The following is a 13569-nucleotide window of genomic DNA, read 5'->3' on the forward strand; positions in this document are numbered from 1 at the left end:
AGGGAACCAAGATTATAGCGTAAATCAAAAGAATGTAATCCAGGGACAAAGACCAGATATGGAAAACAGACTAACACAACAAAGAACATATAATAAATAAAATAATATAAACAAAGTAACAAAAGTAAATGAGAAACTCGGACTCCACTGAAAATTTGGTGCATGGACAAGGTGTTATTGTTACTGAATGGAGTTATATAAGGGAGTGCAAATTTTTATCATCTGTTTGGAAATGTGAAATTTCAATCATGGCCTTTGGTTACCAAAAAAACTGTAAAATCTCATCTTTAAGTAAAAATTTTGTCAAGTTTTGTAGCATTGGCATGTATGAAGCTACAATAAGTTTAGTGTTAAAAGATTGCACAACTGAATTTCTAAGTAGGATGGAATGATATATGTTAAGCTGACACAATTACTTAAATACACTAAATTCCCCTTCTTGAGAAAGAAAATTCCAGCAATTTACACTTAAGGTTTATTAAAAAAGCTACAAAATTATACTAAACTATAAGTGAACAGAGTTGTCTCCCTTGTATGTTATGACTGTAACAGGTACTAGATTATTCCATGGGGTCAGATGTCTGGTTAGGACAAATGGAAACGTTTATTGTGTCTACCTCAATAACTATAGCCTAAATACATAATACCAAATACTCATAGATAATAGAGGTGGCCGAGTTCCATGTCCTCAGTAGCTAAAGCAAATCTGTTACCCCCCCTCCCACACACACACACACAATAGGGGGATACTCCTACAAAATTATTGAAAAATTAACAATCTCTCACATAAAAATGTAAGATTTATGGGATGTTTTTGGTTAAAATTACAATATTTCTGTGAAAATAGTAAAAATTTGACTTGGTACATCAAAAACTTGCTTTTATGTAAAAATTTCTCTCATGAGAAAGTGTTGGAGGAGAATCTCCCATATGAACTGTTTAAAAGGTTGACAGTTGTTCAAGATTTTTTTAAATTGATATTTGGTAGGCATATAATTTAAATATTTTGCTCTTCAAAGTTATTAGGGTATAGACAGAGAGGAAAGAAATTTCTTCTTTTATTCTGTAACATAGCAAGTACCATTTTTGGGGGGATTAAATAATTTCATACACAAAAATGGTACATTCTTCTAAATTTCTCTTCTAAATTTGGGGGTTTAAACAGGGGATGTTTGGAAGGGACAACCTAAAATAGTATTGTGACATCATAATTTACGATCAATTTCACACTTACAACTTTTTGTGAAATCCACGTCTGCTGCCATTTTGACAATAACACCAAAGTTTTATACACAGGAAAAAAAGGCAAAATATGTTTTCTGTATGATTAAAAAGAACCTGAAAACATATATTTTTGACAATGAATTAAGTACCAGTCCACATAAAATTCAGACACAGCCAATGGTAAAGTGATTCATGGTGAAGAAAAACCCACCAAACACATGATGCATTTACAGTTTAAATATGCTATACTTACACAATCTTTTCTGCATTCAGATCTGTGCTTTTAAGAAAATCATACTTCATCTCCCACTGTAACCAACCAAATGAAGCCAAATCAGGAAAGATAACTCTTCCAGAGTGCAAATTTCATGTACAATCTGTATAATTTTTATCTGAAAAGTGCAACAACCAGATGAAAAACTAAGACTGGTTATGTGATCAGTAACTGTTTCTGCACAAGAAACAAGACTGAGTTTGGTGGATTTTTAACATGCATGAGTCACTTCTTATTACTTCTAATTACTTCTTAATTCATGAAAAACAAGTAATTTCAAATCATATGGTATTTATATGTTTTCAGTAAGATTTCCAGCATGAAAACAGTATTGTTTTCATATGATGTTTTAAAACGTGGTTTCATGCGTTTTTTAAAAGCACTAAAACCTTTTTTACCATACTGGTCCAAAACATATGTTTCATTATCAGGGTTCTCCATGACCTCTTTTTGCATGGCGCTGCGCCATGTGTTTCTTTCCTTGTGCCATGAATTCAAAATGAGCACTATGTGTTCATTTGGTGTGCGCCATGTATTTGCATCATGCATTGCAAATCGGCACTGTATTTCCCGATTACTTTCAAATAAGCTTAATGATTTCTACTGTTTTTCTAAATGAATAAAATCTCGGCATTTATCTGACACAGAAAAGCAATCCTTAAGCAATCCTTTGCATAACTTTTTTGAAAGGGTGATAGATCAACTCCCAAAAGCTCTGAAAGATTGTTTAATGACACAGATTCGAATGAAAACAATGTTTGACTGTCAAAGTTCTTGTGGTTAAATTATAAAGAACTTGTTTTATGGTATAAACAAATTTCACTAGAGCTGTGGACCTGTGGTCAAGCCTACAGAAGAGAAAACTTTACCTTGGTATAATTGAGTTAAACAATACAGACAGAAAGATTTACCATTGTTGATTGTTAATTTCTGAGTTGTAGCTTGTGCTATATAATAGTACATGTCTCATTCAACCTTATCATACTTTCTTTGGCAGTTTATTTTCTGCATGACAGGACACGCGCCACAATGAAATTTTGTCCAACCGGAGAGTGAGCCATGTGTTCATTTTGATCCATGGAGAACCTGAGTATGTTTTAAAAAGAGTAATCAAGGGAACCAAGGTTATAGCGGTAATCAAAAGAATGTAATCCAGGGACAAAGACCAGACATGGAAAACAGACATACACAACAAAGAACATAAAGCAACAAAAATCATACATACAAAGTAACAAAAGCAAATGAGCAACTCTGACTCCACTAAAAACTGGGAGCATGGACCAGGTGCACTGGTAGGGTAAGCGTCCTTTGCTTTTCTAGAATCACCCGCCATATGAAAACATGTATTGAATTTTACTTGTATAAATCTGGTTAAAGCCTTTACTTAGGTTCATTTCAGCCATGTCACTATTTAATATCAAAGTATAGCACTTAGATAAAAAGTAGAGTTGGGAAGACAAGAATGGTTATATCACCACCTCCCATCTTTGGTATGCAAGTTTTATAAAATATTCATCTGTATCATAAGTTGCATTCATCATCCCTGTGTTAGCTATTAGTGGATTATTTTATCTTTTGACATGCACACCCGACAGGAAGACATTATGTTTCACATTGTATTTTGTGGAATTGAAATTTTCTACAAGGTATGCTTGATTGCTCTAAAAAGCAGTGTAAAATTAATGGGTTATTCAATACCCATAGAAAATTTTTCGATAAATCAGAATTATCAGAATAAACAGTAGAATACCTGGACTTAATGGCCTTGTAAATTTCATAGTAATTCAATAATCGTAAAAAACATCTCTATAAGATAAAAATAATTGAAGTTTACGGATACCTGCATGTTATGGATTAGAAAGAGGATTTTTAATCATTTCCTGGAAAATAAAAATTTTGGAGTACTCGGAGAACATGAAATAAACAAGAAATGTAATTGTAGAACTGGAACTAATTCCGATTGTGATTATGAAAGATGAAATTTGTTATTGTGCTATTACTTGTCTCTCTGGATGTGTAAAATTACTTGTAATCTATTAGGTAAACAATCTGGGAATTGGGTCCATATTAGTTATCTAATCTTGTGAATGAAATTGATTACTTGAAGGTAAACTCCATGTAAGAATCGGGCAGGTGGTGGTATACTAAAAACAATTTGTGGAATATTTTATTGGCAAAATTTATTCAACACATACTGAAAAAATTCTTGACAAATATAATACTGCTATGATAGTGTGGTGAAGAGTTAATTTTTGAATATTTCATATAGTAAAGAAAAAGAAAGAGGAGGATATTGCAAAAGAAAGAGGAGGATATTGCAGTGCAATAAAGTTTGTATGTCTTGTCACATGACCCTGTGAGTTTACAAGAAGGATCCCTATCTCCCATTCAGAAGCATTTAGAAAAAAGACAACGACTTTAACAAAGAAAACCTCTTTATGCATGAACATGGTGACAAGAATATAACACTTTATTGAATTTATGTTAAAATTAGTTTGGTAAATTTAATGCAAAATAGAAAATCTGATAGCTATTAATTAGAAGTAATAGACAAAATAATATGCGGTCCTTTCAACAGTAGAAATTATTTGAGAGAAACTTGCAAGTGCTACTTCAACCAGGATAGAATCTTTCTTCATCATTCAGCGACTGCATTTTAAAAGTATTCAATGGATTTTGGCGGTACAAATTTCAGTAATAATTATATTATTATTTTTTTTATTTTTACAACAGGACTTCCTGATTCTCATACTGAATTTTTGAATCATGGTTTGGCAAAAAAATTATATATATGTTTTAATATTGTGAGGAGTGAAATTAATTATTAGTGGTATCAGTATGATCTTTGTATTTATCCTCTGTTCTTTGTGTCTGATTGTCAGTTTGCGCTTTAATTAATCACACAAGGGTTAGCCTAGATTTCTGACAAATTTGCAAAGTACAGTGAAATCTGTGTATTGTGTAAACTGAACCTGTCTAGGGCATCAAAATGTGTGTTGTTTAGGCTGGTGTCCAGTTCATCAAGATTCAATAAACAGTTAAATTGATGTAGAGGACCTTTAAAAAGTGTCTGGTTTAAAAGATTTTCAGTTTATTCAGGGTTCAATTTAGACAGGTCTTACTGTAATATCAAAAGATTTCACTGTTTTAATGACTTATCTAGCATATAATGAGCATGCATATGGTGAACATGTCAAAGAGACAACCCCCCCCCCCCCATCAGGATGAAAAATGACAGCTCTGAGAAGGCCACCCATGGGTCTCCAATGAATGATGAGGGAACCCTCACACCACAGGGTAAGCTGCAGCTGGCCCCAAAACAAAAATATATATAGGTACAGTGATATAGTTGCTCCTATATACTTCAACAACATAAAAGTATACTGAAGTTTAAAACAAAACAATACACAGGCCAGAAATTCCTGACTCGGGACAGGTGCAAAAATTTGGCAGAGTTAAAGTTCTTTGTTGTGATCACAACCCTCCCCCTTTTAATCTGACGACTGTTGAATACATATTAGTATGTGTTACCTGCACTCTGTACAAAAATTATGATTTATGGTACCACTTATCTCATTTCTGCAAAGTGAAATTATTAGACAGAAATTATTATAATGGTTTATTAAGAGGCATAATCTGCTTTCTATTAGCAAGTTATGTACCAGAAAAAATAAAAGCATGATGCACTGAAAACAATTGTGAAATATGAACATGTACCTGGTATTTTGCAGAAATTGAGTATCTTGATATGATGGATAATATAAAAATAAACGTGTATACTTGCACTTTCATTCCTTTCGAACCTGTTTCCATACAAACTGTCTAATCTAACATTTCTTTGTTAAAAGGTACTGTGCCAGGTAAAACTGCTTTTATTGTGCAGTTTTGTCATTTTGATAATGAAGCAAGCTTGCTGCAACTTTGTTGGTAATAAGAAGTGTAATAAGTGTACCGGCATAAAATCAAGACTGTCGTAAGGCAAAAATATATCTTTTGATAGAAAATTTGAAATTCCTGGTAGCATTTGAAAAGCTCAATTCTAGTATTTAATCATTATAAACCTTAGAAACATAGGAAAAAAGTGTATCCTAATAATTGATCACATGTCTAAACTAAACCCATTTTGGATTGGAGAGTTCATTTTGTTAATACAGGCACATTGTATTAGCTTTACCTGAGGTTCAAAATACATTTATACTTTAATAAGTGTCTGGGTTAGACAAGTTTCAGGTTCAGTTTAATAAAGTTTTTTTAAAAATTTATTCAGGGTTTGCTTTAGACAGGTTTTTGGTTTATTCAGGGTTTGGTTTTAACTAGTTTTTTTTGTTTATATAGGGATTGGTTTAGACAGTTTTTTGTTAATTCAGGGTTTGGTTTAGACAGGTTTTTTTTTATTTATACAGGGTTTGGTTTAGACAGGTTTTTTTATTCTGGGTTTGGTATAGACAGGTTTTTGGTTTATTCAGGGTTTGGTTTAGACAGGTTTTTGTTTATTCAGGGTTTGGTTTAGATAGGTTTTTGGTTTATTCAGGGTTTGGTTTGGACATGTTTTTGGTTTATTCAGGGTTTGGTTTAGACAGGTTTGGGTTCATTCATGGTTCTTTAGACAGGTTTTGGTTTATTTGGGGGTTCTGTTAGACAGGTTTTTGGTTTATTCAGGGTTTGGTTTAGACAGGTTTTTGATTTATACGGGGTTTGGTTTAGAGAGGTTTTTTGTTTATTCAAGGTTTGGTTTAGACATGTTTTTGGTTTATTCAGGGGTTCTGTTTAGAAAGGTTTTTGGTTTATTTAGGAGTTCTGTTTACACAAGTTTTTTAGTTTTTTCAGGGGTTCCATTGAAACAGTTTTTTTTTTATTCAGGGTTCAGTTAAGACAAGTTTTACTGCACTTGTAAAGTACATTAGAAATTAGTGTGTAATTGACAACCGGAACTAGTCCAATTAGTGATTGATTTATCTATTGTGTTTTCAGTTCAGATGACAGATCTCATTGGGACTCATATTGCATGTAACTTTTCAGGTAAACTATCCATGTCATCAAACAGATTCAGTAACATTCTAAGTCATTAGATTTTATTATGCTAAAAATTATGTTCTTTTGTTAATATTTATGAAAATAATTACTGACTGTCTGTTTTTATTTGCTAGGACTTGTGTACCTATAAAGTAGATTAAGTTACCAAAAACAAAAAGATAAATTAAGTATAATTCAAAACTTGCCTTTTGGTCTTGTCAATGTGTCTGTGTCAATTGAGATCTGCAAATTTTAAGACTGTATTTTGATAGCACCCAGTGAATTTATTTTAAGTGTTATACGTTGTACTTTTCAAGTTTTATACATGTATAGCGAATTCGAAGATATAGTTTGGAATACCTTATTGATGACATGAGGTTCACACTATAGAGTTGTCTAACCATGCAGGATTTCGACAAGGGATTGAAGAAGGAGAAAACTAACCTATTGTTGTACATTGTACTGTTTGGATTTTGGCTATCTTTTCAAAAGGGATATTGAATGATTAATTATGGTTTAACATCCTATGGCAGATATTTCATGCATTTCATAACGAAAATGACTGACATTAGTGGAGTCTGAGTTGCTCATTTGCTTTTGTTACTTTGTATGTATGATTTTAGTTACTTTATGTTCTTTGTTGTGTATGTCTGTTTTCCATGTCTGGTCATTGTCCCTGGATTACATTCTTTTGATTACCGCTATAACCTGGATTCCCTTGATTACTCTTTTATACTTGTCTGACTCGCCCATTGCAGGATCTTTATTGTACAAGCTCACAGAAAAAGGATAAAAACAGAAATCATATAAAGAACCTATCTAAAGCTATAGTGTTTATATTTTCATGGATAGGGCATATTTCCTTCTTTTCTTTTCAAGAAACACCCACAGAGATGATTGAATTGAATCAATCCGTGCTCTTGATATAAAAAAAAATATCTTTAAAAGAGTTAAAAGCAATATATTAGTAACACCCAGGTATTACCATAAAAATAATTCAAGCTGTGATGTTGATTGATTGGATTGTTGTTATGGTAATGAGGCAGGTGGGACATGTAACATTACCGGTAATGAGGCTGGTGGGACATGTAACATTACCGGAAATGAGGCTGGTGGGACATGTAACATTATCAGTAATGAGGCTGGTGGGACATGTAACATTACCCATAATCTTTATAGCAAATAAACCAGGTTTGTTCATTGTATTGTTATATTAATGTAACATTACCTGTACTCTTTATAGCAAATAAACCAGGTTTGTTTATTGTATTGTTGTATCAGTTTCAGCTGGAAGGTGCCCTTGCTATTTGATAGGGTATGGTTTCATGGTCAATTTGCTGATAGCATAATCTATTGTTTGATTAATTGATAAGGTGTTTCAGCCTTTATCATATAATGATTTATGGAATATCATGGAATAAAAAGAAGATTAGGGTTTAATGACAAAAAATTTAATATCATTGTAAAACCTGTACTTTACAAATTTCAGACCTTGAAAAGACTTCCACATCTTTTCTAACAATGTCATTAACATGAAGTTAAGTGAACAGTCAAATCTGTCTTACCAACCATCCACATTCAGTGCTAACAGTGTCTTAAAGGACGATTATTATTAATTATAGTATTAATGTATGGCCTTTTCCATATTGGCCCTGGAACATGCCTGAGGTATTAATAATAGCCAAGGATGACTGTAATGGACCGAGGCAACACCGAGGGCCATTACAGCTATCTGAGGCCATTATTAATACCAAGGGCATGTTGCAGGGCCAATATGGAAAAGGCCATGCATTGATACTTTTATTAACCAACTTTATTTCAGACTCTATTATCAATACTTATGATTTCAAATTAATTAAAAAATAAGTTCATATCACAATGAATCAAATATTTATGAAATTAACTCATGAAGGTTTTGTTGTCTTTACCAATAACCCCCCCCCCCCAAAAAAAAAAAAAAAACATGACTTTTTTTTCAGACATCCATTTGGGTTGTTCCTGTCATCGTTCATGGGTTTATTGATACTGTCCTAGTATGTGACCCGGGAAATTTAAAAAAACAAACAAATAATTTGGCCATTTTTTTTTATGTAAAAACCGTGTTTTTAAGTGCATTTTTGTCTGGAATCAAGCTATTTTCAACTGTTGTTGGAACTCTTTTGACAGAGAGCACAAGGTAGGTGAGTAAAAAGAGAAAAAGATATGTACTTTCAAGGTTAATTTCAACACCTGGAATGGCTGGATTTGTGCAAAACAATGAGATTTGACTGCACATTTCATCTTTGAAAATCACTAAAACACGAAAGCTTTCGCCTTTTTTCTTTAGCATTTCTGTATAGAAAAGTATGTGCTCCCGCTTCAAGATTTCATTTTTATTGCCAATAATCCTCCCCCAAATCATAAATTTAAAGCTCAAAATTAAACATACCTAATGATGCAATGTACTTAGTCCCAGCACCATCTTTCAGTAACTTTCAATATCCTAATCTAATTAATCTAATTATTAGGTCACTCTTAATTAAAGTTGTCACTTATTTTGTATGTACGCCATTTGGATTTAGTTCATAATGGCCCCATATTGATGCCCTGTTTTGAAATTCGTAATGCATGGCTGTGATTTCATAATAACCAGCTGTAGGAATTTCCAGTTCGTAATGACTAGTTGTCGAAATTTTTGGTTCATAAAGGATGGGCATTTCTATACATATTGTAGTAAGTTGGTTAATAAAATATACTTATGTAGTGCATTCTATGTAGTATTACCCTGTATATAAAGCCCACCTGTCTTATATCACCATGATATTGCTCTCCCTTTGGAAGCTAGGTTCCTCAAAACAGGTACGACTGTACTTTAAGCTGATAATCAATATATATATGAAATGGATGTCTTGTCTTTTTATTGGAATGTTTCCTTATATATTTATACATTTATAATAGTTTTCTTAGATGGTGTGTTTTCTTCCTGTCTTTATGTTTTGGAGCCATAGTAATGACCAGTTGTCTCATCACTTTTACACTGAAGAGTTATAAGTCTCATGAGCTGACAAAGTTTTGACTAACTACAAAAAATTGATACCCACAAAGAAAGTACTTTCATATCAGAAACAGTGGCAGATCAGGGGATGGGTGTATGGGGTTGTCTGAGGATTGGTTTATCCACTCCCCAAAGGGAATAAAATATTGTTGGAAAATTATCTAACTTTCATTCAAAATTTTGGCAATATTAGCACAGATGGAATTTCCCTCTTTAAAATATCTGGTTTTGCCCTTGAGTAAATAGTGTTGAAAAATATAATACCAGTCACACAGTACAATAAAAACTTCGAAAATTTGATTTTACATAGATCGACTGTGCTAATAGATGTAAGATTGTTCCAATGAAATAAAAAACAAACAAAGAAATATGTAGTTCTGTGTTAATGTATGTGTTAATGTATGTATGTACTTTTCTGTAACATGATCTTAAAAACTTTTAAGTACTTAATTAACGAACACTTTAATATTGAAACATGTTGTCAAATATGCGTCTATTTTCGTATTAAAGGTACTTAATGTCATGAAAATTAATTAGGCCATGTGACAAAAATGTCACCTGTAAGAAACAAAGCAATGTGATAAAGCTTTGTTAAAAACAATATGAAGTTTCCGACCTTTTTTCTTCTTCTGATTTAATCGGCAACTTTTTGCATGATGGTAATTACATGTATGAATTATTAATTAGGTAGTTGTATGGATAGTGTTGTTCCCATTGATCTGTATGAAAACAATTAACCAACATTAATGTCTTATATCGATGGCAGAAGATTATGTCCTTAAACTGTGATTTTTCTGCCCCAAAAGACTAGAATTATTTTTAAAGACTGCTATTTGCATGTAACGTCACACTTTACTTGACCTGAGTATCCATGGGGACAAATCTGGATATAGAAGACCACATTGGCATGTAGTATTTTTATGTTTGTTACATTTGTAATAAATTCCACTAAATCAATGTAAAACATGTGATTTCTATTTCCAAAGAATTAACCCGGAAAACATTACCAAATCCCCAAAACTGTCCAAACCAAAAATCTATTGAAGACCCTTTGAATTGATTTTAATGCATTTTTAATCTATGTCAACTGAAAGCTGTCTAACCCAAGTAGTTCATGATCATGTGGTCTAAAGGGTTTTCGTTAGGACATCTTCACTGTGTATATGGAGCATCTAAGGAGGTAGATCTTGGGTAAGGGATATAACTCTTGAAATCAGTGATATGTTTGTATCATGTTCAATTTCCCCAAAGCTTCTCAAGCTTTTCTTTGAAGCAGCATAAAGTTAATTAGATGCTTACATAAGATTGACTGACTGTTGGGGTTTAACAGTCAGTCAATCTTATGTAAGCATCAAATTAACTTAGATTGACTTTATTCTGCTTCAAAGGAAAGTTTGAGAGGCTTTAAGTAAAATGCTGAATACAAACGTTCCAATAATTTTTAAGTTTCTTTCCAATAATTTTTAAGAGTTGTGTCCCTTACCCTGGGTCTACCTCCTTAAGAGAACAAACATTCTTATATTTATAATACTAAAATTAATATCCTCTGGAAACTATGTATACCAACAAAGTTTGTAGGGTTGTTGACCAAAAGTCTTGTTTATCGTGTAATTTATTTATGTTTGACATGGGTAACTCCCCTTCTGGCATATTTTCTTTCATAATGGTAATAAATAGCTGTTGAAAATTTAGTTTATCTAAAGCTGGCTGTGTTTATTTGTCTTATCAGAAATCTTTTGAAATTTTTAGGTGTATAGTAAAATTTTGGATTAATCATACAAATATTTTAGTTTACCTTTAAATTATACATCTATCTTTCAATTCTATATTGATATTCAAGCTTGGTAGTTTTCATAAATAGTTTTTCCATCAATTCAATAATAAGATTTACCTTGATTTTTTTTAAATCAGAATTAAGTACCTGAAATGCAATTTTCAGTACCCCTTTTTTTTCCATTTTCATCCTCATTTATCCCAAGTTCTAACACCAAGGCTAATCTTTTATAATTTCTTAAAACAAGTTTATCAGTACCCAATCTCACCTGGTTACAGGTCAATAGGTCACACTCACCTAAGTAAAGGTAGATATGGTTTACCTGTATGATTTCATGCTGGAGTGATTCAGGGTATTGATTGACAGGGAATCAATTGCACTGATACTTAGCTTGTACATTTCATTTGGAATACCTTTTCTTTATATAGCCATGTGCTAGTTGGTAAGTTGTTTCTATATTTAAATTTTATATCATTGTAATAACTTTTTATAATTTCTTATATTTTAAGTGTTACACTTTAAAAAAAATTAAGAGATACTCCCATGCTACTGTAGGTTTACATACAAAAGGTGTAGTTTTTACCCTGAAGCTTAAAACATGAATGTCTTCAAAGCACTTTGTTTTTGTGATTTTTATACATGTACATGGAAGTACTAAAAAACCTAAAAGATAAATTAAAATATCCTTATTTGAGTTGTTTACATGTAAGGTCAATAAAAGGGGGTATTTCCTTGTTTGAAATCAACGTGGATAATTGTCTAAAAATAGATTTTCAATTTAAACAGGATGTGAGTTTATGATATATTTGATAACTTGCTTGTATCAAGATTATTTGATCTGTGGGTCATTTATTTTCACCTGTCACTTCAAAGGTAAATTTTGATTTGTGTATTGAATCTCTGCACTTATACTTGATATTATAGCTTAAAAAACAATGTTTTCCAATTGTTGTTAATGACAAAGAAAAAATGAATGTCCCTGCCCTTTTTTCAACCTATTTATTGACAAGTATGGATTTAACCTTATCTAGTGAATGAAGGCAGGAAGGGCAAGTATCTTTTTCTCACAAAACAACAATTAATTTGCTTCCTCTTGGTGTTACAGAATTTTTTTACCTGCTAAATTCATGTCTGAGGTCAGACTCAGGTTGACATCCTGACAATCACTAATTGTAATTTTTTTAATTGCTAAAAAGAAAACATTGAATTTGACAGCTTTTACTAGTATTGTGACACTCTAGAAGTTAATGACTACAAATTCCATTTCATGTGGGAGTAAGATGCAAATTAATGGTAATATTAATATCTCAATCCAAAATGCAAGCCATAGCTAATATATGTTGCAATATGAATTTTACTATCTAAAGCTGGCTGTGTTTATTTAGATGATTCCTTCCATGAAATTTGTGTATTAAGTGTCTGGAATTGGCTTTCAAACATTGAAATATTTGGCAAAATAAAATTAATTAGTAGATTTTCGTCCCTTCCCACCCCTAAAATTTGACAAAAATAATGGATTTAGAACATAGAATGTACCTATACTTAAAATAGCACAAATTAGGCTAGCAAATATCTATTAACAACTAAAAACTGAAAAATAAAATCCTCCTATTTGCCCCATATTTATGAAGGTTGGATGAAAATCTTCCATTTGAGTTTTCTCGGCCTAAATCGCTCATTTTTAAAAGTTGCATTCAGTTATTATAACCGCAAGAGAATCTGAGTATTTGAGAGAACTATATTTATACCCTAACACATGCTACACTGCCCTTTGATGATATTTTGTTCTTTGATTTAGTACTACAAGTCAATGAATAATCTGTTTGACAAGGTAGTCTTTTGTAATTTTTTTTTTTGTTGGTTTTGGTAACATCTTGTAGGTTTAAGGCACAAGGTGTTGTAACAACTCAGGGTTTTATGTTGCCTATACATACATGTACATATAGTTGAAGGATTTGTTTGTTAATTTGTTGTTTGCTGAAGTTTCTCTTCTTACCTTCATTGCTACAAGTACTTGCATTTTCAAATACTCTCCTTTTTTTGTTTTTGTATTTCGTGTCTGTGTGTCTGTTTGTCTGTCCTTCATAACCTGTGTTATTTATCTGATTGTTATGAAACTTTCAAGTAATACATTGTAGTGTTCTAATGAGTGTAGTTCTGAACCCAACATTTCAAGGCCCCTCACATATGTGTACTTTGAAACTTTTTTTTTAATTCTTTGGTTTCAAATTTCATAAGAAATTTCATAAG

The 13569-nt window shown here is 32.0% G+C and overlaps 1 protein-coding gene and 1 long non-coding RNA gene across 12 annotated transcripts in view; one reads left to right on the forward strand and one right to left on the reverse strand.

The window, feature by feature from the left end:
* LOC148602964 (uncharacterized) overlaps nt 1-9128 on the reverse strand; it is a 34397-nt gene extending 25269 nt beyond the window's left edge. The window contains exons 1-2 of the long non-coding RNA XR_015916278.1: nt 8940-9128; nt 1478-1616 (exon numbers count right to left, since the gene is read on the reverse strand). This is a non-coding gene — a long non-coding RNA (uncharacterized LOC148602964). The remainder of the gene's footprint in view (nt 1-1477; nt 1617-8939) is intronic.
* Nucleotides 1-13569, forward strand: part of LOC148602963 (polypeptide N-acetylgalactosaminyltransferase 5-like) — a 104456-nt gene that overhangs the window by 37145 nt on the left and 53742 nt on the right. The window contains exon 1 of one of the 11 annotated variants that reach the window (XM_088551332.1): nt 6496-6517. The exons of 8 other annotated variants lie outside the window; for them this stretch is intronic. The gene's annotated coding sequence lies outside the window, so the exon portion shown is untranslated. Of the gene's footprint in view, nt 1-6495; nt 6518-11613; nt 11762-12083; nt 12193-13569 lie in introns of those variants that run through there. 2 more of the 11 variants (XM_088551334.1, XM_088551336.1) reach the window with 2 other exon arrangements.

Source organism: Perna viridis, chromosome 11 (assembly GCF_037379345.1).
Source record: "Perna viridis isolate PV_CMFRI_1.1 ecotype Kerala chromosome 11, ASM3737934v1, whole genome shotgun sequence".
NCBI classification, from domain to species: Eukaryota; Metazoa; Mollusca; class Bivalvia; order Mytilida; family Mytilidae; genus Perna; species Perna viridis.